The sequence below is a fragment of the Nilaparvata lugens genome, chromosome 8 (genome assembly GCF_014356525.2).
Source record: "Nilaparvata lugens isolate BPH chromosome 8, ASM1435652v1, whole genome shotgun sequence".
Classification (NCBI taxonomy): domain Eukaryota; kingdom Metazoa; phylum Arthropoda; class Insecta; order Hemiptera; family Delphacidae; genus Nilaparvata; species Nilaparvata lugens.
Window position 1 is genome coordinate 9,975,646 of NC_052511.1, and position 21,921 is coordinate 9,997,566.

Below are 21,921 nucleotides of genomic sequence, written 5' to 3' on the forward strand. Positions count from 1 at the left end.
CCATATCATATGTTACTATAGAACTATAATCTAGATAGAGTACCTCTTCGAAACAGTTGTTAACTGGCAACTAAATTAATAATTTTGTCAGGTTGGCATTAAGTTGAGTTGACTTTGTTAGGTTTGCACCAAGTTGAAGATTTAAATGCTTTTATCGCGGGAAAATTGACTGGGCACTGCTACTTCAATCCTGGGAATATTATATTACAAGCCGTCAGGCTCGCTTCGCTCGCCATATCCGTTTAGCCAGACGTTTAGTCTGGACCCCCGACTGGATTGTCCTAAAATATGATAAAAATGCTCAAATGAAAAATGCAGGCGAGCGAAGCGAGCCTGCTGATCCCATTTTTGGACGATCCAGTAGGGGGTCCAGGGGGCGGAGCCCCCCCGGCTAGACGGATATGGCGAGCGAAGCGAGCCTGACGGCTAGTATAAATATATATTTATATTTTTATACACTCTCTGCTCGGTCGAGAAAGGGGACTCAGTTCTTCGAAAATTTCCGATTATAATGTAAGTTTTTAAGTGTTTTCAATCTATCTATGTCATGTGTCTCCTGTTTTAATTGATAATAATATAAATAATTATATCAATATGAATATATTTGACTGCATGTCGTGTGAAATACATATAGGAAAAAGTGTGTTAAGCTGGGTTTACACCAAATTTATTAACAAATTGTTAATAACATAATCCTTATAGATTCTATTAGATTAAACGGAACCTGACAAACACATATGTTCATCATGTTTATTTTATTTAAATCAGAAAATCAGAAACATAGAAATAGAATTACATTAGAATGATGTAACATTAATGATGAAAATTGTTACATTAGAATGTTGTGTATGATAAGTTATGTTCACTCTAATAGAATCTATAAGGATGATGTTATTAATATTTTGTCAATAACTTTGGTGTAAACCCAGCTTGAGATTTTAAAATTTAGATGCTTCAAAACGAAACATGTAAGAAATATTTTACATTATTATCACTGAAATAGAAAATATTCACATATTAAAGAAATAATTTTGCAGTACCAAAAAACTATCTTGGTATTCTGAATAGGTGATAATCCAAACAAGTTCTTCCCTAACAGAGTTATCAAAAAACGGGCCACGAAAATGATAAAAATGTGAGGGAGTGCGTCGAGGGGAAGAAGAGGAAGTGATTTCCTCCTAGTTAAATAAACAATATCGGCTTTGAACAAGTAGACATTTATGACTCTCTAACACGCCATAAATGAAAGGAGATGGCGGCGGTTCACTATGAGGAGAAAAGGAAGACGGAGGAAAAGAATGAGGATAAAAGAAGAACAAGTTGCTTGACGGTGAGATATAGCCAGAGTTGAGGATGTGGGTGGGTGGATAGGAGTACACGTTACATTTCGATTCGGAATTTGTGGGCAGCAAGCTATATCTCAATAATATTCTCTGTCTTCTAAAGAGGTATGTTACAAGGTTGAGAGATATTATTCAGTGCTCTATGTTGATCTTGTAGGCGATATTTCAAATAGGAGTGTTGTACCTGTCTGCCAGGGTTTCATTGAAAAGGATTCTGATTAATAAATAAATAATATATAATAAAAATAGATATTTTTATTGATAAATAAATATTTTTTTGTTAATAAATAACTGAATAAATCCAAACAAGTTATCCCTTCAAAGAGTTATCAAAAAACGGGCTACGAAAATGATTAAAATATGATAAATTTTATGATACAAATTTTGATACTTTGAAAAGGATTTGATTTTGATGAAAAGTTGGTTATAATGAAAGAGAGGAAGATCGGAATGGTGTTGAAGAGGAGAGAGAAATATAAAAAGGGGAATATAAGAATAATAAAGTGAAAGAACAATATAAATGAATAGTATGGAATGAGAATGGAATCAAGGAGATGCAGAGAATTGAGAATAAAGTATATTCGAGTATAATCCTTGATATTTATTATGCAGGGAATTTCCAATTAGAATAGATAATTATTGAATATCACCTATTTAGATTTATTTTTATTTTCATTATTTCAGTAATGCTAATGTGAAGTATTTCTTCCATGTTTGGTTTGGAAGCATCTAAATTTGAAGATCTACTTTGTGAAAATAACGAACGACTGAGAGCTTTATGAAGTGAACAACAACAACAAGACAACCTATTTCGGACTATGTGTAACCTTTTACAAATTGGAAGAGGAATAGCACAAGGTTACCTTATTTTTCTCTCCCTACCATTTTAATGATGTACTAAATAAATAAATCATTCCATAATCTATGAAGAATTTCCATCATTTCATTCATTTATTTATTCGAGTATTACAATAGTGCGATAGTATCCCTCCAGCTGTAAGCTATTCAAGGGATATATGAAAATAATCCTTTACATACAATAAAAACAATAGTTATATTTCTTAATTTACCTGATTATATTTTTCCATTTTTTTGTAACTAATTGTTCTGTTTCGTCCATTGCACCATAGCATAACTTATTAACATAAATAATTTATTTCCAATTCATAATCATTAGAAAATCCTGATTATCCGAACTGATCAGTGACTCAAGCGAAGTGAATTGAATTAAAGTAGGTGCCCTAATAGATAAACGGTAATAGCGAAACGCGGGACCCATAAAAAGCGTCTTGCCAGCTTTATTACAATGCAATCCGCCTACAAACACCTCGATAGCTGCTAAGCATGATGTTTTCAAAGCCGGGCAATGTTTGTAGCCCGACTAGTAGTCCTAAATTTTATTAGCGGTAAGGTCGTAAAAATATCGACACAGTAGCAGTAATGGCCCATTGATGTGTCAGTGAGTGGACTGCCGAGATTGTAAAAAAGTAATAAAAAAATCTACGATGTCTTACTCGAGCTAGGGCCAATCTATTAGCATTGAACGGGATAAGATACAAATGGGCTATAAAAATCAAATTAGCTACTCTTTATGGAGGATACTTTTGTTTACCTGTGCACCGCCCACTGGACTTTAAAATCACTTTGCCCATTCCAAAGCGAGGGCTTCTTGTGTGAATCGCCAACATCATGTTTATGGCGCTATAAAAGAATCATTTCTCACTGGATAATCGATGTAACTGTTCGATTGTAAATAAAGCAGGTAATAAAGGTAGTTGGAGCAGGTAGAAGTATTGAGCAGAGCTACAGGTAAGCATCATCAATGATTTACCTTATTCTACTACCTCCAGAGAGGAATTTTTCCATAAACTTTCCACTGAACTTGCTTCTTCAATATTGCTTTTCTCTGCTTATTTTGGTGTAGCGTACATCAAACTCACTCCAACAGACCAAGGCTGAATCAAGCTACGTTTCAAGATTATTGAATGAATTAATTTAGTAAACTATAATAGACGAATATAGATATTATAGACTATATAGACTACAGACTATAATAGACTATCTACAGACTAATATTCATTTTTAGTACGCCGTTTCAACCAAATGATAATAATTCCAACATATATTTTTTTCCCTTTTTGTGTAGTTGAGAAGTTGATATTGTGGTAATTATTCATATTGAATGAAAAAGACTAGGAAGTTGTCAAAAACCACAGATTTATTGATACTTAGAAAGACCAGTTTCGGTTATTACAATAAGTTTATTCACTTAAATGGCATATTCTCTGAGATTTGAATTTGATCTTGAATCTAAATCTAGAGAAGATAAAAGAACTCTATGTCAAAGCTTTTTTTTCGAGAATTCAGGCTATGTTCGAATTATTGAATGAAAAAGACTAATAAATTGTCAAAAACCACAGATTTATTGATACTGTACTTAGAAACATTAGATACTTACACCATTGTCAATCTCTGATAATCTCTGTTTAATAACCGAAACCGGTCTTTCTAAGTATCAATAAATCTGTGGTTTTTGACAATTTCTTAGTCTTTTTCATTCAATAATTCCAACATAGCCTGAATTCTTAAAAAAAAGCTTTGACATAGAGTTCTTGTATTCTCTCTAGATTTCGATTTCAATATCAAATTCAAATCTCATAGAATATTCCCTAAGAAAATGGAATAATAAATTATTCCTTTCCTTTCAATATTTCAGGTTACCAGTTCCTGTGAGTGTTGGGTAAGGCAAACGATTGACCACATAGAGAAAGAGTGCCCAATCACGGCCTTTAGAGGAGGACAGAAGAAGATTTCTCGATGGCAGCTCCAGAGTCAATAGCCTATCTGAATGGACTGGATATATGTATTTGAATAAATTGTTTTTAGTTACCATTTATGTTTGTTTTTTATGTTTATTCATATACCTTGAGACAAGGGATCATTCCCATATTATGATCCTGAAGAAGTGAAGATGAAAATGAATACTGATTGATGTATTGGAAGCCAAACGCTAAATAAATTAATACCAGCTACTCATATAAAAAGAGGACTAAAATAAAACTTTTACTTTCAAACTCTTGGAATGATCTTTGAATCATACATTTATTTAGTTTGTTCCATAAGTTTCTGTATGTGATACAGGGGAAGGTGCCTACACTAGACTTGCAGGTCACAATGTGCAGTGATAAATCTATGAGTCTTTTTACCTTTTTTCATTCATTTGCATTAGGGAGTGATGTATCCACGAGGATATGAGCTCAAATTTATGAGTCTAAGATGAGGGTAGTTCTGACATGTTTTATTTAGAATTCTGAAGATTGATGGAACAGTCCTGTAAAGATGCGTACAGATATACGCGCCGCGAACATGAGCAATTAACTTTTAATCAGCTGACTATATCTGTATTTTTACAGAAACGGTAAGATACAGATATAAAAAGCTTGGCATCAGCTGATTAAAAGTGAATTGCTCATGTTCGCGGCGCGTATATCTGTACGCACCTTAATGCAATTAGAATTCTAGCCCACATCAGAAATCTGGCCTATGAATTTGAATATATATACTCAACCATACAAATTCAAAATTTATAGTTTTCGTGTTTATTTTGGACTAAAATTTTATAAAAATTGTACACGTGAAATTCTAACCTTATCTTGGACTTTATCATCTATAAATTTGGAAGAAAAATAGCACAAGGACTACCTTATTATTTTATCTGCCAATGTTATTACATTAGAGTCATTTGCATTGTAAATAAATGAATGAATTGATCTACAATATTATAATTGAAGAATGTTCGAGATCCCACAATACTAATACCGTAGTAATAATAATATTTTTTATTTGTTCAATACAGTACAGTCATTATGAATCACAACTATACAATTGAACATTGTCATGTACAAAAAAATCACTTCAATATTTAATATAATAAAATTATTTAACAAAATAAAAATATAGATATAGCCTATATGATATCACACATAAAAATTAATTTACACTATAAAAACGTTTTTCAACAAGGAACTTATGAAGATCTTTTTTGAAAGTCATGCTCTTAAAATCTATATTACTAGGCAACTTGTTTAGTAATTTTGTCCCTATGTAGCTAGTTTTTTTCTCAAAAAGAGTTAGCCTGTGATGCTAAACGATAAAGTTGTTCCTGTTTCTTGTAAAGTGTGAATGTACCTGTGCATTGGTCGTTAAACTGCCCATATTATTAATCACATATAATAAAGTTTTAAAAATAAAAATACAAGGTACAGTGAGTATGCACAGCCTTTTAAAACTGAAACCTCTGAGCTCCTCAAACCTGTACAAAACCACATAACTTTTGGAAGCCCAAACTTTCCTTATAGCATCATAGATCATTCCCCAGTCCCTATATCATCTAAGAAACTTTCGGTTATTTATGAAGAATCCGCAGAATGTATTCACGTCTTAACCTACAAAAGAGAGCTTTCATCAAAAACTCATGCCGTGCACGTTCATACCATAACTTCGGGCACACAAGGGATTCCGCATTGCGCCCCATTGGGACATGTCATAGCAAGTGAGAGAGAGAGAGACACACAACGAAAGAGAAACTATCGGTTATTGGGAATTCTACTTCTATTGGATGATGTATTGCCTCCCCCCACCCCTCTCCACAACTTCGTCGTCTACATTATATTATCCAGAAACTTGGCAGCCATGCTCGAGTTTATATTTTACCCCAGGAAAGTACATTGGGAACCAACGCCAAATATTCTACACTCACAGACGCGCAGTTCCGTGAACGCGCCTCTGCAATCTCTCTCTCTTTCTCACTCATTGTACAACCTTAATCTCTTTCCTTTTCATTGCAACTACGCAACTCCACCAACTAAACTCAGTACATGACTCAATGTTTGCTTTATGACTGGGAGTGGCGGAGTAGAGTTATGATCATTTTCCTTCTCGAGCATACACGGGGACCCTACAACACTTCTTTGGCTGCAGGAATTCAACAACTCATTCATGGCATCATAGAGAATCATTGTAATCGAATACTTTTCATGGACCTATGGAATACAAGATTATTTCAGTTAGGAACTATAAAAAATTTTAGTTCCAATTCTATAATTTAAATTTTTTACTCTAAACCATCTTTGTCAATCCTATCTATCAAACGATTCCCATATGCGACAATGAGATTTCTCTATGCAACTCTTAAATCAGATTTACTGGAGCACATGCTGATGGAATTTAATCAATGATGAATCTGATAATCTGTTCAGCTTTAAACAATTTTCAATGTGACGTTGGATACCAAATAAACTGCTCCTAGTAACTTTAGAACTTGGAAGAATAATCTGATAAAGTTTACAAAGTAAGTAAAGTAAATTGAAAAATATAATTTTTGTGGAATTCTTGATGAATTAATTTTACCATTCTGGAAGTTTTTTGGATTCATACTATTTGATGATTATTATAGCCTACTATTCAATATTTTGGACTTCTCTTATCAAAATTTAGGAGAGGAACACTTTCAACCTCAACCTGTTGTTTTCTCTTTCCAATCATCTTTAATAGGAATGATTGTGCCTCATTCATTAAATCAATAAATAAATATTGAACAAGAACTCCTTTGCTCACTTAGATGGGGAAATTGTAGTTCAATAACTGTGTACAAAACGCTTTCATTTCCAAACCAATTAAATCTATTGATTCTCAATACTCCAGACCTCAGTATATTCTATAATATAATTCTATTTATATAATTCTATAATATAATTCTATAATATAATATAATATAATTCTATATTATATAATCTCAGTATATTCCAGCAGTCAAGTACGGTATACTCTCTCATCAATAATCTATTTATGGCAACCTTGCTGTGAATTTAACTCATTAGACTGTTTTTTCTTCAATGATAAACAGGAAGCACATTCAGCCATCCTTATAGCACCTAATTAATATTTCCATTTTAGAGCTGATTCGTTCAGATGGGATTGTTCATCTTTTTCTACTGTAGCTCAGCTGCGATTACTCAGGTTGGGTTGGGACATAGTGGATTAGTGGACCTCCCAAGTACAAGACTAATGAGCTGTGTGGCTGAGATATGAGAAATGCACATACCACAGAACGGCTTCTCAAGTCAAGCCGATTTTGGATTTCAACGGCTCTGAATCAATCGGTTTCTTATGGCTTTAGAAAAGTGGTTGTTTCCCATCAATTAGGCTGAGCATGACATGAAGAAACTCATGATGGACTGGACTGTTATATAGGATCAGCCATAGAGATTCAAGTAAGAAATGAAGTAGTGAATAGTTTGAAGCAGAAAAAGTTCAAACCAATTGAGGAGAAGAAATGCTAGTGGTAAAGAATAAACTGAAGTAGAAGCTGTGGTGAGGTCCACGTTATAATGACAGTGTTTGATTAGCAATGGTATTGCTATCCTTGTCTATCAGTCAACAAAGCGGATAGCACCATCTCTTTCTCGCTTTGCTCTGTTGCCAAATCGTCTTTCAACAATGTAGAATTATGAAACTAACAAAATATTCTATCTTAGTTATGAAAATTCATTATGAAATTATCTAAATAAGAATCGAGCCTCAAATTTTGACATTCAATAACTTTTTCATGTTTGCACCGAATTTTATGATTATTTAGTTGTGATCGTTATGTTCAGGACCAGGTTTGTGGCCTATCAAATTTATAATCCGACTTCAGGATTCTTTCCTACGGTCCTTCAAAGTTCACATGTAGTCCTTATGGGAGAAGATTTGTGAGCTGGCCACACACAAAAATAAAAATTAGCTGTTATAATCATTGTGTCATCCAACAGCTGTCAGTAGATAGTGTGTGCGATAGACAAGAGTGTGTGCTGCTCCATGATCGCACATGTATTTTATTCTAAACGCCCCGACTAAAAACGGAATGACTGATCTGTGTGTAACCATCCAGCAGTGCGGCCTCAGGTTAAAGACTTATATGCTATAATACTAAAATTATAATATTTATATACTTAAATTTAAATACCAAATGTTCGTGAGAATAGAATCACTTATCAAATAATAAGTAATGAAAAAATACAAAATTGCTGCACAACCAACTAAGGACATAGGAAGTCCATATTTCAATACTTTTAATAGGAAGTCTAAACTCAATAGTATATTAGTTGAGTTATTTTATTTTATTAAAATTAGTAGAATTGATGGTGATGTTGTGAAATCTCTCCATAATAAGAAAACAAAGATATTGTCAAATTTCACTGAAAATTTCTTTAGTGAAATTTGACAATATCTTTGCTTTCTTATTATTTTATTCTAATTTTAATGTATTTCAAATTGTATGCTCAATGTGTGTTATGAGGGCAATAATGGGATTCAATTCCTGGTGCCCTCAAATATGTAAATTTTCAAAAAAATAAATATTGAGGTTAACTTTTACTTTTGTTAACTTTATTATTTTGTGATTGTAGATTTATGTCTGTAAAATTATTTGTTAAATAAATTACAATTTCAATTTCAGGTATAAATGTTAATACTGATTGTTAATACCATTAATATTCATCTTGGATGTAAGGCACCCCAAAATATCTGAGGGTGCTAAATTTCTATAGGGAGATGCGAGATTACCGAAGACAAATCACACTTGACAATAAGTCACGTTTGTGGTGGGGCGGGAATATTGAGATAGAGAATGCTGGGAAGATAGGGGATGTGCATGGGAGAAAAAGAGAGAGGAAGTGAGGAGTTAGAATGTGAAGGAAGCCACTAATCAAGCTCCAAAGTTGTAATTATAAGGGCGTTTACAAACACCAAGCACGTCTAAAACCAAAGCTAGCTATTCTGAGAGAAGGGTTGATGTTCAAGATCTTCATTTATAACAATGCATTACTATCTGTTAACTACATTTCACTTAGGTATTCGATCTTATGTAATTGTTTAATTATTCTTCTCTATTCATTAATAACAATCTTAATTATTACATTCAATTTGATAGTTCAAGTACTTTGTTATGTATTTTAAAAATTTGACTTAGGTATTCGATCTATGTAATTGTTTGATTATTCTTCTCTATTTATTAATAACAATCTTAATTATTACATTCAATTTGATAGTTCAAGTACTTTCTTATGTATTTTAAAAATTTGACTTAGGTATTTGATCTTATGTAATTGTTCAATTATTCTTCTCTATTTATTAATAACAATCTTAATTATAACATTTAATGGATAGTTCAAGTACTTTCTTATGTATTTTGAAAATTTGACTTAGGTATTCGATCTATGTAATTGTTCAATAATTCTTCTCTATTTATTAATAACAAACTCAATTATTACATTCAATTTGATAGTTCAAGTACTTTCTTATGTATTTTGAAAATTTGACTTAGGTATTTGATCTTATGTAATTGTTCAATTATTCTTCTCTATTTATTAATAACAATCTTAATTATTACATTCAATTTGATAGTTCAAGTACTTTCTTATGTATTTTAAAAATTTGACAATAGTTTTAGGGAATCTTGAACACTGGAAGATAATTTAAAGGGTTGATTAACTGCCTGAAAAAATATTGATAGCATCACGATACGTTACAATCTACAAAATGAATAGGCTATAAAAAATGTTGACCTTATTCTCAAAAAATTATTCAACGCTATTTTACAATCAACACGTAATCTCTTACACAATTTTCAAGTGAGAATTAAACGGACCGTTAATTTATTGAATTACGTTCAAATTGATAATTAATATTCAACCCGTTATGGTCTCTGATTGAAAATTTAAACTAATCGATCAAGTAGGATAAGTTTGAAACAATAATAATTAACGGCAATTTCAACTGGTTACATTATTTGAATTGATTACCGCCAGAAGCTGAATGATCGTTTCGTTTAATTATCAACTTGCAACTGGTTTGAATTTATAATGTCATAGATTGAATTAAACTTGATTACGCTAATGAATGGACGGCATGATATGTAAATACATAACTGCACTGTCGTCTACTGATTATAAATTCGAGTATCGTATCTCATACTATTACATTATAATTTTTCAGTATTTTATGGTCATAAACCAATTATTAAAAGTATTTTATTCAAAAGGGGATACGATATGAAAGTTTCAAAACAAGAAAAATGAATTCTTGAATTTCTAGTACCCACACCAAACATTTCTTGGGAGGATAATCACCTTTTTGTCCAAACTTTCCAAACGCTTTTGAGCATGATCATATTATCACAAACTGCCAAATAAAATACTGATAAATGGGCTTAAAGTGATTGTATTGTTTGTTTCTTTTCCAAATTGATTCTTACGGATTTTGTAGATTTGTTGCCTAATGAGAATGGGCTTTCCAAATTTGAGATGCGTTTCAGAATTCTGAGATAATTCTTTAAAAATTTGGCTTTCCTCATCGAAAACGTGAGATCATAGTTATTGGGCCTACTTGTCAGACATCAGTGTAGACTATTCATTTAAAAGCATATCAAAAGTGAGCTGGTATTTTTATTTATTTAATTTATTTATTTACATGGCTTTTATCGGCTGAGAGATCCTTTTGGATGTTCTGCCACGCCGTATTACCCAATGTCATTTCCTATTAACACTCAAGTTTATAGATTATAGTAAAAAAGTAAATTCGTATGGCTTTTGTTGGTGGGGAGTCCCTTGCGGGAAGGTCCCACCGCAGATTATGTATTATAGATTATGTATTGAGTTCTTTATGTTTTTTCACTAAAAATTTGCACTTTCACTTCCTGAGATTCTATTTTTCAAAGTTTGAAATTGATAAAACTCATTTTTCAACACAATTCACATTTGCAAACAAATATGAACTGGTATTTAAGTGTCATCACTCTTAAGGTGAGTACAGATTTACGCGCCGTGAACATGAGCAATTCACTTTTAATCAGCTGATGCCAAGATTTTTATATTTGTATCTTACAGTTTCTGTAAAAATACAGATATAATCAGCTGATTAAAAGTGAATTGCTCATGTTCGCGGCGCGTAATCTGTACGCACCTTTATACGCACACAAATGCAAACTTTATGTTATTGCTGCCTCTCCTTTCTATGGATAAAACAGGGAAAAATTGAAGTTTCCATTTCTCTATGTATTAATCAACTATAGAAATAGTCTGAGACTCCATGAAACCATCACAAATAGATGCATGCAAATTGATTGCTGCCTCTCCTTTCTATGGATAAAACAGGAAAAAATTGAAGTTTCCATTTTTCTTTGTATGAATGAACTGTAGAAATAGTCTGAGATTCCATGAAACCATCTCAAATAGATACATGGAACGGATGTGCAGTAGTAACATTCGTGTAGTTTAATTAGGTTACTACTCAAACTTGTAAAGATGTAGGGTCTCAAGCAGACAGGCTTACTGATTGTTGAAATGGGAGAACATTAAAGTTGTAATGTTTTAGATCCATCGGATAATCTCGAAGTTGAACTGCGCACACTAGTTCGAGCTCTCACATCCACATTTGCAGCGGACTTCATTCGTGAAGCCACACAACTTTGCACTAATTCCAAGCGCTTCTCAAACTTTGAAGCTACCTCTCGGTTCAGTCTCGGACGTGCAATGATTATGAATTCTGGGAGATTGTCCGACTTGTAATATTCCGTATAATAAGCGGCTGAACAGGTTTCTGGGAATTTAATTCAAGTCTATACTAAAGTTGGTGAAGAAAAGTTGGGGTTGTCTTAACATTCAAAACTGTATTTTTTCCATAATTAATTTATTCATTAGTTGATGTCTTTCTCAGGTATGGATGCTCTTGAGATATTATTGTTTATTTATTTATACATTGATAGATGTGCCAACTATGAATGATTGGTAAAGAAACAAGTTTGGGCTTAAGGTACAAGTTTGGAACAGTTTGGGCTTAAGGCCTTAAGCTGTTTCTTTCCCAAATTTGGATAGAAATTGTCCAAAAATAGGTTATGTTTATCACTTCATGAGTTTGTCCAATTTTTTGTTCTCTTTATATGAACTTTATCACATTCAAGACTGTTTCGAGTGTGATTTTGATGAGGAGTTGAAATTCATTAGCATACATTCGAACTTATTTTGCCATCAACGTTTTTATACATATTTTTTATCACTTAATGAGTTCTGTCCTTTTTTTTCTCTTCATATGAACTTCATCACATTCAAGACTGTTTCGAATGTGATTTTGACGAGTATTTGAATTCATAAGCATACATTCTAACTTATTTTGACATCAACGTTTTTATACATATTTTTAAACATTGCCATCAACGTTTTCAATACATATTGACATCCATGTTATTTGAGAGAATTTTCTAATATTGAATACTATCATTCCAAAACCCACAATTCACCACATCCTTGAGAATGATCGCACATTTTCAATTATCATAATCTTAGATAGAGCAATATTCTCCATTGAGAATATTTTTAAACGTTGCCATCAACGTTTTTAATACAATTGACATCCATGTTATTTGAGCGAATTTTCTAATATTGAATACTATCATTCCAAAACTCACAATTCACCACATCCTTGAGAATGATCGCACATTTTCAATTATTATAATCTCAGAGCAATATTCTCTATTGAAAAGTATCTAGGATAAATCGAAGTGAAGCTAAATCTAGGCTACAAATGCTGACTGGAATAGAGTGATTATGCACTCGTCATAAATACATAAATTATTTCCCTGATAAATTCATAAATAATGTATGAGACGGCGCGTTTGAACAGAATTAGGCTGAAATTAGGCGTAGGACCAAGGTAGAAGAGAAGATAGGAGTGGGAGATAGACAGAGAGGGACAATAAGAAGAAAGAGAGATGTAAGGATTGCATCATTCCATTACATGGCTCCACGATAATAAACAATCTACATCCGCGATATATCACAATCGATAAACATTAATATTCAATTACATAACCTCAAAACGTCACAGAGGAATAGCAATTAGAAACTAAATATTAAAAGTTTATTATTTATTGTCTCAGACAACGTCTGTCTGATTCAGATCTAAAAGAGGTGTGATATGACTTTCAAACGCTAGTTTCAAAACATAGATAATTAAAACAGCATAAACAATTATTTAAAAACTTTTTTAACAGCATATATGGCAAGAAATCTCAAATTGAGTATTTGCTATTCTATATTTAACTATTAATTATATTAATAGTCAGGTAATTACTAAACAAGTAAAAAAAAACTAAACAAGTAGAGGACACATTATAAGAATTATTTGTAACCAACTATTGTATGTAATATTGTAATTTATCTAATATTTTGTGTAATTGATGTTGTAGTTTTAGTTTTTTTGGGAAATAAACATTTATTATATTATTTTAATTTACTATATTTATTATATAGTTATTATATTTTTAGAAAAAATGTAAAGAATGAAGCAACAAAACTGGAATACAGTTTCTCTCATGAATTATTGAATAATGTCTATAGACCTTCAATCTAAGGATTTTGGTTTGGGGATATATAAGGAGCTAGATTATTGGCATTTGTTGATTATCAGTTTGTAATTACTGTTTGTATTCACTCAAGTTGAAAGCTATTTTAAAGCTCTATCCATCAATTAAAGCTTGATTATTTTGAAGCTTTTTGGTACATGATTATTTAGTCATTACTTCAGGATATTCATTCCAGACGAAAGCTATTTTCAAGCTTTAAAAAGATTTTGAGCTTCTCCTTCAGAATATTATAACCGCAAAATGAATGTGATGAAATAATTATTCTGAAAAATTTTGTCAATTTTATTCAGTCTTATTTTGAATTTTTCCTTATCTAGTGTTGAAAATGCTAATCTATAGAAGGTCAATGATTCATACTCGGCCCATTCCAACCACATATTTCCGTGTAGATTTGATAGTATGATCCTTTATTTTAATATTCTATCCAATTTTATCCCCGATAGCAAACTTCAACAACTCAATTACATCTTGAAAACTTTCGATCCCAAAGTAATAGAATCTCAGACACGAGGAGATAAAAAAATTACAATTCGGAGACAGGGAATTAAAAGTTTAAAGCTGTAATTATTTATGTTCTTCTGAGAGATCTTTAATTAGTTTTGGATCGTGTCGGGAGAACGGTGATAGAGATATCTGAAGCTTTATAATTGCTCAATGGTTGAGCCGATTTATGGCCATTTGTTAATGACTTATAACCTGTATGTTTGTTGGCTTCAGCATCAATTTTGGTTCTTGTTTTATACACCAGCAGTGAACTTAGGAATGCAGTTGAACTGCTACAAGAGAAAATTTTAGTAGACTCATACACACTTTTCTCTAAAGGACTAAAGGAGGACTACAGGACTACTAAACATAGACTATAAATTCAATGTAGTTTTTTCTGTCGACGAATAATTTCAATCCATTCAACAACACTAAATATCGAAAGGATGTGATTTTATAAATTTTATTGTGATTTCAATTTTTCAAAATTCTTCTAAAATTAACATCCACTTGAGCTCTCCTAAATATTATTCTCAAATTTCAGGAGTTCCCGGTGGTATGGAATCCTCATACAAAACCAGGTTCCTTCATTTTCCACCACCAGACAATAGTAATTCGCGAACAATAAACTATAGTGATGTCCACGTTATAATGGCAGTGGAAAAAGATAATAGAACAACGTAGGCGATCTGTTTTGTCAATGCCTTCTATAGACGGTAGCTGATGAAGGTTTATTGATGTAATATTAATGGTTCATTCTCGTTTAAAATGATCAATTATATTTTATTAAACAAGAAATATATATTTTTCAATAATTTCATAATACATTTTCATGATTGAGATGAAATATTCTGTTAATTATTATAATTTTACATTGTTAGAAGACAATCTGGCAACAAAGCAAAGCGTGAAAGAGATAGCGCTATCCGCTTTGTTGAATGATAGACAAGGATAGCAATACCATTGCTAATCAAACACTGTCATTATAACATGGACCTGACTATAGCTCATGTTTTGTGTTGTGTGTAGAGTGAGTGATAAAGAGCTGAGAAAAACGAAGGATTTAATTGTATTGATTGATTGATTGATTGATTGTACATGGGAGCAAAAAAGAGAGAAAGCTTCATGGCATGGAATAAAAATAATGTTTGTGTGTGAGAAAAAATAGATTAGATTAGAGTTCTTTATTTATGCATGTAACAGTATTTACTGGCTTATACACTGATTCACATTGAATGGCAGTATTACTAATTATTCAACGAATTTTACAAAGTATGGAAAATTGATCAATGAGGATAAAGATTGTATTCAATTTGAATAATCATAAGATAATATTGTGATGTAATTTCATAAACCTTGTGTATACATCGATGAAAAAGAAGTATTTCTGCCAAGTCTCATCGAACCCTATCAACGCGTTTGACCGTAATCGCGTTACATTCAGATAGACAAAAGAAAATCGAGTTGAAACATAGACCTCACTACGTTCGGTCATTTGTCTATAGTCATTCCATATTGCTTTTTCATATCATATACTGTTCAATAATTATTTTCCATACCACCGGGAACTCCTGAAATATTTATGAGATTGGAGGATGATATTTGGGAAATCTCTAGTGGATGTTGATTGTGAAAGAATTTTAAGAAATCAAAATCACTATAAAATTAATATCATATACTTCAATAATTATTTTCCACCAGGGAAACTCCGGGAAACAACCGGGAACTCCGGAAATATTTATGAAATTGGAGAATAATATTTGGGAAATCTTTAGTGGATGTTGATTGTGAAAGAATTTTAAAAAATCAAAATCACTATAAAATTAATAATATCACATTTCTCCGATATCTAATGTTGTTAAATCAAACTAAAAAATACTGTAGTCCATAGAGAAACTACATACAACTATTAGATTCATGGGATACTGTAGTAGTTTTTTATTAGGCCACCACATAGATCTCAGATAGGAAAACTTAAGGAAGCCATAGCGGTGCGTCTAGGATTAGTGATCTAATTTTAAAGCGATAAACATGGAGAGTAGACAGAAGTAAAGCAGCTGGGACCGAGTAGTTCACACTTGGTGACAGGTCATAAATCTCACAGACTTTGCAAAGCTGGCAACACTTCACATCCTTGGGTTTGGATTCGGATCAAGCTAGAAAAATTAAACTGGGTTTAATAATTCAAATACACTAATTTGCGTGATTCGTTTTTTCTATTCAATACACCCATATTCAATCTCATACACTAAATACTCAATATCGGGGCACCGAGCTTCGCTCGTTATTTATTTATTGACTTTTGTTAAACCAAACACAATTCTATAAAATGATAGAGGAAGTACCAACAGGCACAGCCCAAAACTGTTTCTTTCCCGAATTTTGATTTATACAGTATAAATAGTCCAGAAAGTAGGTTATGTTCCATACACTTGAATTCAGGTTCAATTTTCTGTTCAAACATTTGAAAACATTTATAATTTAGATCATATAAAAACCAAATTGAATAACAAAATAACACTCACTAATCACTTGAAATTGTCAAATAATGATCAACTTTGAAATTATGATATACTCTAGTTTAGGAGGATATCATGTCATGGCAACAAATCAGATTATGTTGATCAAATCGATTAAAATAACACTCACTAATCACTTGAAATTGTCAAATAATTATCAACTTTGAAACTATGATATACTCTAGTTTAGGAGGATATCATGTCATGTCAACAAATCAGATTATGTTGATCAAATCGATTAAAGTGTCTAGCTAGATAAAATTTCTCGCTGATTATGATTACACAGCTGGAAATAATTCTGTCTCTCTCCTACACAGGCACACGCATCTTCTGTTATCGAGAGACGACGAAATTATCATCTGCTTTCCAAGGATGAATTATTCTTTCAATGTCGTCCAGCGAGTTTTCCATAGAATGAGACTTAGTGCAATCGAATCTTTATATCATAAACCTACTATGTTCCAAATTTCGTGAAAATCGTTAGAGCCGTTTTCGAAATCCGTAAAACATGAATAACCAGATATAATATAAATACAGAAATAATATAATAGGATGACATTATTAGTTTACCGTATTTAATTGAACGAGCGTTAGCGAGTTCCAACTTTTGACTTGCTGTAGTCCATAGTCGTTGTCAGTCTGTTTGTATGTTCTACATTAACTTTAGAGAGAATTGATCAATCAGCTTCAAATTTTGAACACGAATTCTTCGAACCTTTTAACAGTTCGTTGGGCAACAATATTGACTCACTCCAACGTCCTTTTTCTGGATATGAAAATAACATTGAAAGTACATAGGAACAAAATTTGTTTTGATTTATCATTCATCAGTCAGCTGGAATTATTTACATGCTATTTCTGTAATTTTCCATTCATTCCAAGAAGCTGATGCTATTATTTTTGATTTATCATTTAGTCAGCTGGTATTAATTGCATGCTATTTCTGAAATTTCTCCATTCATTTGAAAGAGCTGTTGCTATTTGGGACCTATCACACCAAAGACCTTAAAGATGCATAGACTCACATGCAGCGCTAGTGTCGTACTTGGAATTGAAATCCGCCATTGAGGGGGCAACCCATAAGATTATTACATACCAATGCCACCAATGCCATTGTGATCTATAATATTACAAATTTAAAATATATAATATCTCATGTTAAAATACCCCAATGGCGGCCTTCAATTTCAAGTAAGAGCTATCATTGGGAAGGCCCAGACAAATGACCTTATGCACAGACAAATGAATCCAGCTGAATGATAATATATAAAATAAAATTATAATACCCTTTAAAATCAATAAAATAATAAAACAAGAATACAAATTGTAACGTAACTGTTTTATTATTTTATTGATTTTAAAGGGTACTATAATTTTATTTTATAAATACAAGAAGGAATTCGCCCTGAATTCATACATTTTATAAAATATTTAATTTATAAGTTTTATATTAACTCTCGTTGCCCATTTTCTGAGTAACTATAAGTGATTTTGATAAAAAGATACCTTTTGATGGGAGATTCACAATAGCTCAAAATAATGAAGAAATATTGTACAATACAACAGTAGTGGAAGAACACACATGAAATCCTTCTTTCCACTACATAAAAATTAATACTTATTCAATGAGCGTTCTTTCCCGAATCTAAAGTTCATTCACGTTTTGTAGCTCCCTTGAAATTTGAGTCTGAGAAACTAGTTTGTTTTCCCCGTATATTCTACTACAGAGTTTTGATTCTACCAAACCATGAACAAAACAATACTATGAGAACCATTTCTAAATGGGTGTTCTACGAGATCCTCACGGACATCTATATTTGTTTGATAATACATTAATTAAAACAATATTACATGTTTTATCCACATTGTTAATACATGGATTAATAGTTATTTGTGCAACTAGTGCGCAAAGTGACAGTTTGCTGCACCGAAAGAACGTTTACGCACGAGCCGTAGGCGAGGGCGGAATGAGGAACTTTGCGCACGTATTTCACATTAAATTTTCCCTACAGTTACCATTGAATATGAGAAGAGGTTGATTATGGGTAAAGTGATGGCTGAAATCCATAAAAATGTTTGTCTGTATAATTTTGTTATTAATAAGCAACTTTAATTTGTTTTAAACTTGATAATCCAATTGAAAATTAATAATCGATAATTTATTCAATTGGAAATTAAATTGATTTGAAATTTGAATAATTTTGAGTAAATCTTAATTTCTAAATTATTTTTCAACCAATCGATTTATGAATGAAAAAAATATTATTTGAAATGATGAAGAATTAATAATATTCAAATTGTATAATTTAATGAGTTCTCATTTCCATTTATTTGAAAATCAGAAATAATATGAAAAAAGCTGATTGGGATGGCTGCAAGATGATACGCAAAGTATTAAGAGTAAGCAAAGTAAGTAAGTAATACTTTGCGCACCAGAGCGGAAAAGTGATACTTTGCGCTCTGTAATCAGTGCAGGAATGGCCACTTTTCAAGGTAGGAAAAAACAATAATACATGTTTGATCTACATTGTAGCAGTGGAAACAATGAGAAAAGTAATAAAAATAGTTGTAGGAGTTATACATTACGTAACCTGAAGGAATCTGTTGTTTTTGGAACTGGAATCTGTTTTTAATTGTGGAATATCCTGGAGATTATGAACTTCGAGTACTGGACTGGACAGAAAAAATCCAGTGTTAGCTAAATATTGATGAATAAATTGTAGTCTATTATTCAATTTGAATTCCAGAGAGCTAATTTTTATTACTCCATAATGATAGCCTATCGTGTGACGTGAAACTATAATTGAGGTTCATTTGGGAATAACATCAGCAATTTCAAGTGATATGATGTTCTCCATGTCATATCGTGTTGTAAAATTGTTATCTGCTAATTTTAGATAAGTTCCCACCAGTCCAATTCACATTTCATGTCTAGTCTCTTCACATTAGGTAAATTACGGTTTTGAGATACATTAGAATAATAGTTCGCACCATATTCGTAACATAGTTTAATTATAGTTTCTACTTCAGCTCTAAGCTCTAGGGACATATTTCTTTAAGAACTAGACAAATTTCCCTCACTGTACATTCGGTTTTCCACTATAATGAGAGGAAAATAAAATTTTAATTATCGTGATGAAATACAGACATCAGTCTGGAGATCATTGTATATTTAAGTACCCATATGGAATTGTAGAGAACTCGTTACTCACACACAGGCTTTTCCCATGTGAGGAACCTTCTTTAAGTTATTTATATTATGCATATTGTATATTGTTTGTACTTTCTAAGAAGAAGACTAAAGATAATTTCAATTTCAATTATTTTATTTGTTACAAGCAAATTTACAGTTTCAAGATACATTTTAATAATAGGTCGCACCATATTTATAACATATATGGAATTATAATTTCCACTTATGGACAGAATCTCAAAAAAATCTCATTGAAATTCTCGAAGTCCTAAATCTGTACCCAATTAGAGTTTGAATAACTTTGGAATACCAACCGTCAGCGTTAAGGTGCGTACAGATATACGCGCCGCGAACATGAGCAATTCACTTTTAATCAGCTTACTATATCTGTATTTTTCACAGAAACGGTAAGATACACATAAAAAAATCTTGGCATCAGCTGATTAAAAGTGAATTGCTCATGTTCGCGACGCGTAAATCTGTACGCACCTTTAGAACCGAAAGATCTCTACTAGTAGTTCTGTGAACAGTAGACCTCACGCAGTATTCTCATCCACAAGTACCTGATTGAAACTATAGACCTTATACAAATACAGTAATAGACTGGCTTCTCCACACATCTGTGTAATCACTTGTCAGCTGATTTATGATGCATAATTCAATAGTCTGATTTTTACTCTAATATTGGCGTATGAAGAGTGCTCCTCTTTATATTGGCTCCTCTTTCCTTTTATATTATCCTTGAAATGCAAAATTTCCAAAAATCTTGTATATACGTCGACGCGCAATTAAAAAAGGAACATACCTGTCAAATTTCATGAAAATCTATTACCGCGTTTCGCCGAAAATGCGCAACATATGAACATTTAAACATTCAATCATTTAAACATTAAGTGAAATGCCAAACCGTCGACTTGAATCTTAGACCTCACTTCGCTCGGTCAATTATAGTTTCCACTTATGAACAGAGTCTCAAAATAATCTCATTGAAATTCTCGAAATCCTAAATTTGTACCCTATTAGAGTTTGAATAACTTTGGAATACCAACCGTCAGCGTTAGAACCGAAAGATCTCTACTAATCTCCCTTTTCCCAACTTTTTAATCTGTGATCTCTCCCACCTGAGCGATTAGAAAGTTTGATTCTTTTGTAAAGCAGCCACAATTGTAATTGGAATCGTATCTCTTATCTCCAATAAATGATCTCTGCTTTTATTTATGCGTTTTCGTGTGGTTCTGCTTAGGGATACTGGAGGAGATCCATATCTCCAAACAAGAATAGTACAATTGATGCATTGCCGGCTGTTCAATAACCAACGTAATCAATTTAACGAGGAGGAATTGAGTTTGAAAATTGGCTTCATTGGTGAGTAGCTATGTGTTGGATTATTAATTTATCAGGGGTTACCATCTACAATGAGGTGACCTCATATGGAACTTTCATGATTTCATAGCAAATAACCCTGAGAAGTACTAGAAAGTACAATAATAAATTGTGGGGAGATATTCCTTCGAGTTTCACTACAAGACAGAATTGAAAAATGCAAAAAAAGTGACAAAAAAGCTTGTTTTCACTCGCGTTTTATTATTCATTGAGTGACAGGAGGGAATCAGGAGGGAGTCTTCATTATATCATAATTTACAAACATATTGATTAGCCAACAGATTCCATAAAATATAACAGTCTTCATGATAATATTGATGTTAAATGATAAATGTACAATTGTTTTTTGTATTTTGCTAAGGGTGATGCCCGCATGAGCTCTACGCTTGTGCGTGGGTAATGAGGCCGTTGATTGATTGATTGATTGAGTACTTTATTTATGTAGATTACAATATATACTGGCTTATACACTTATATACAATAGCTTACAATACAGCATTATTATAGATGAATTTACATAATATAGACTAAGAAAATAAT

At 32.1% G+C, this 21,921-nt stretch overlaps 1 protein-coding gene across 2 annotated transcripts in view; it reads right to left on the reverse strand.

Moving 5' to 3' along the window:
* The window catches only part of LOC111063472 (homeotic protein ultrabithorax), a 481,856-nt gene that overhangs the window by 109,223 nt on the left and 350,712 nt on the right, over nt 1-21,921 (reverse strand). The window lies entirely within an intron of this gene.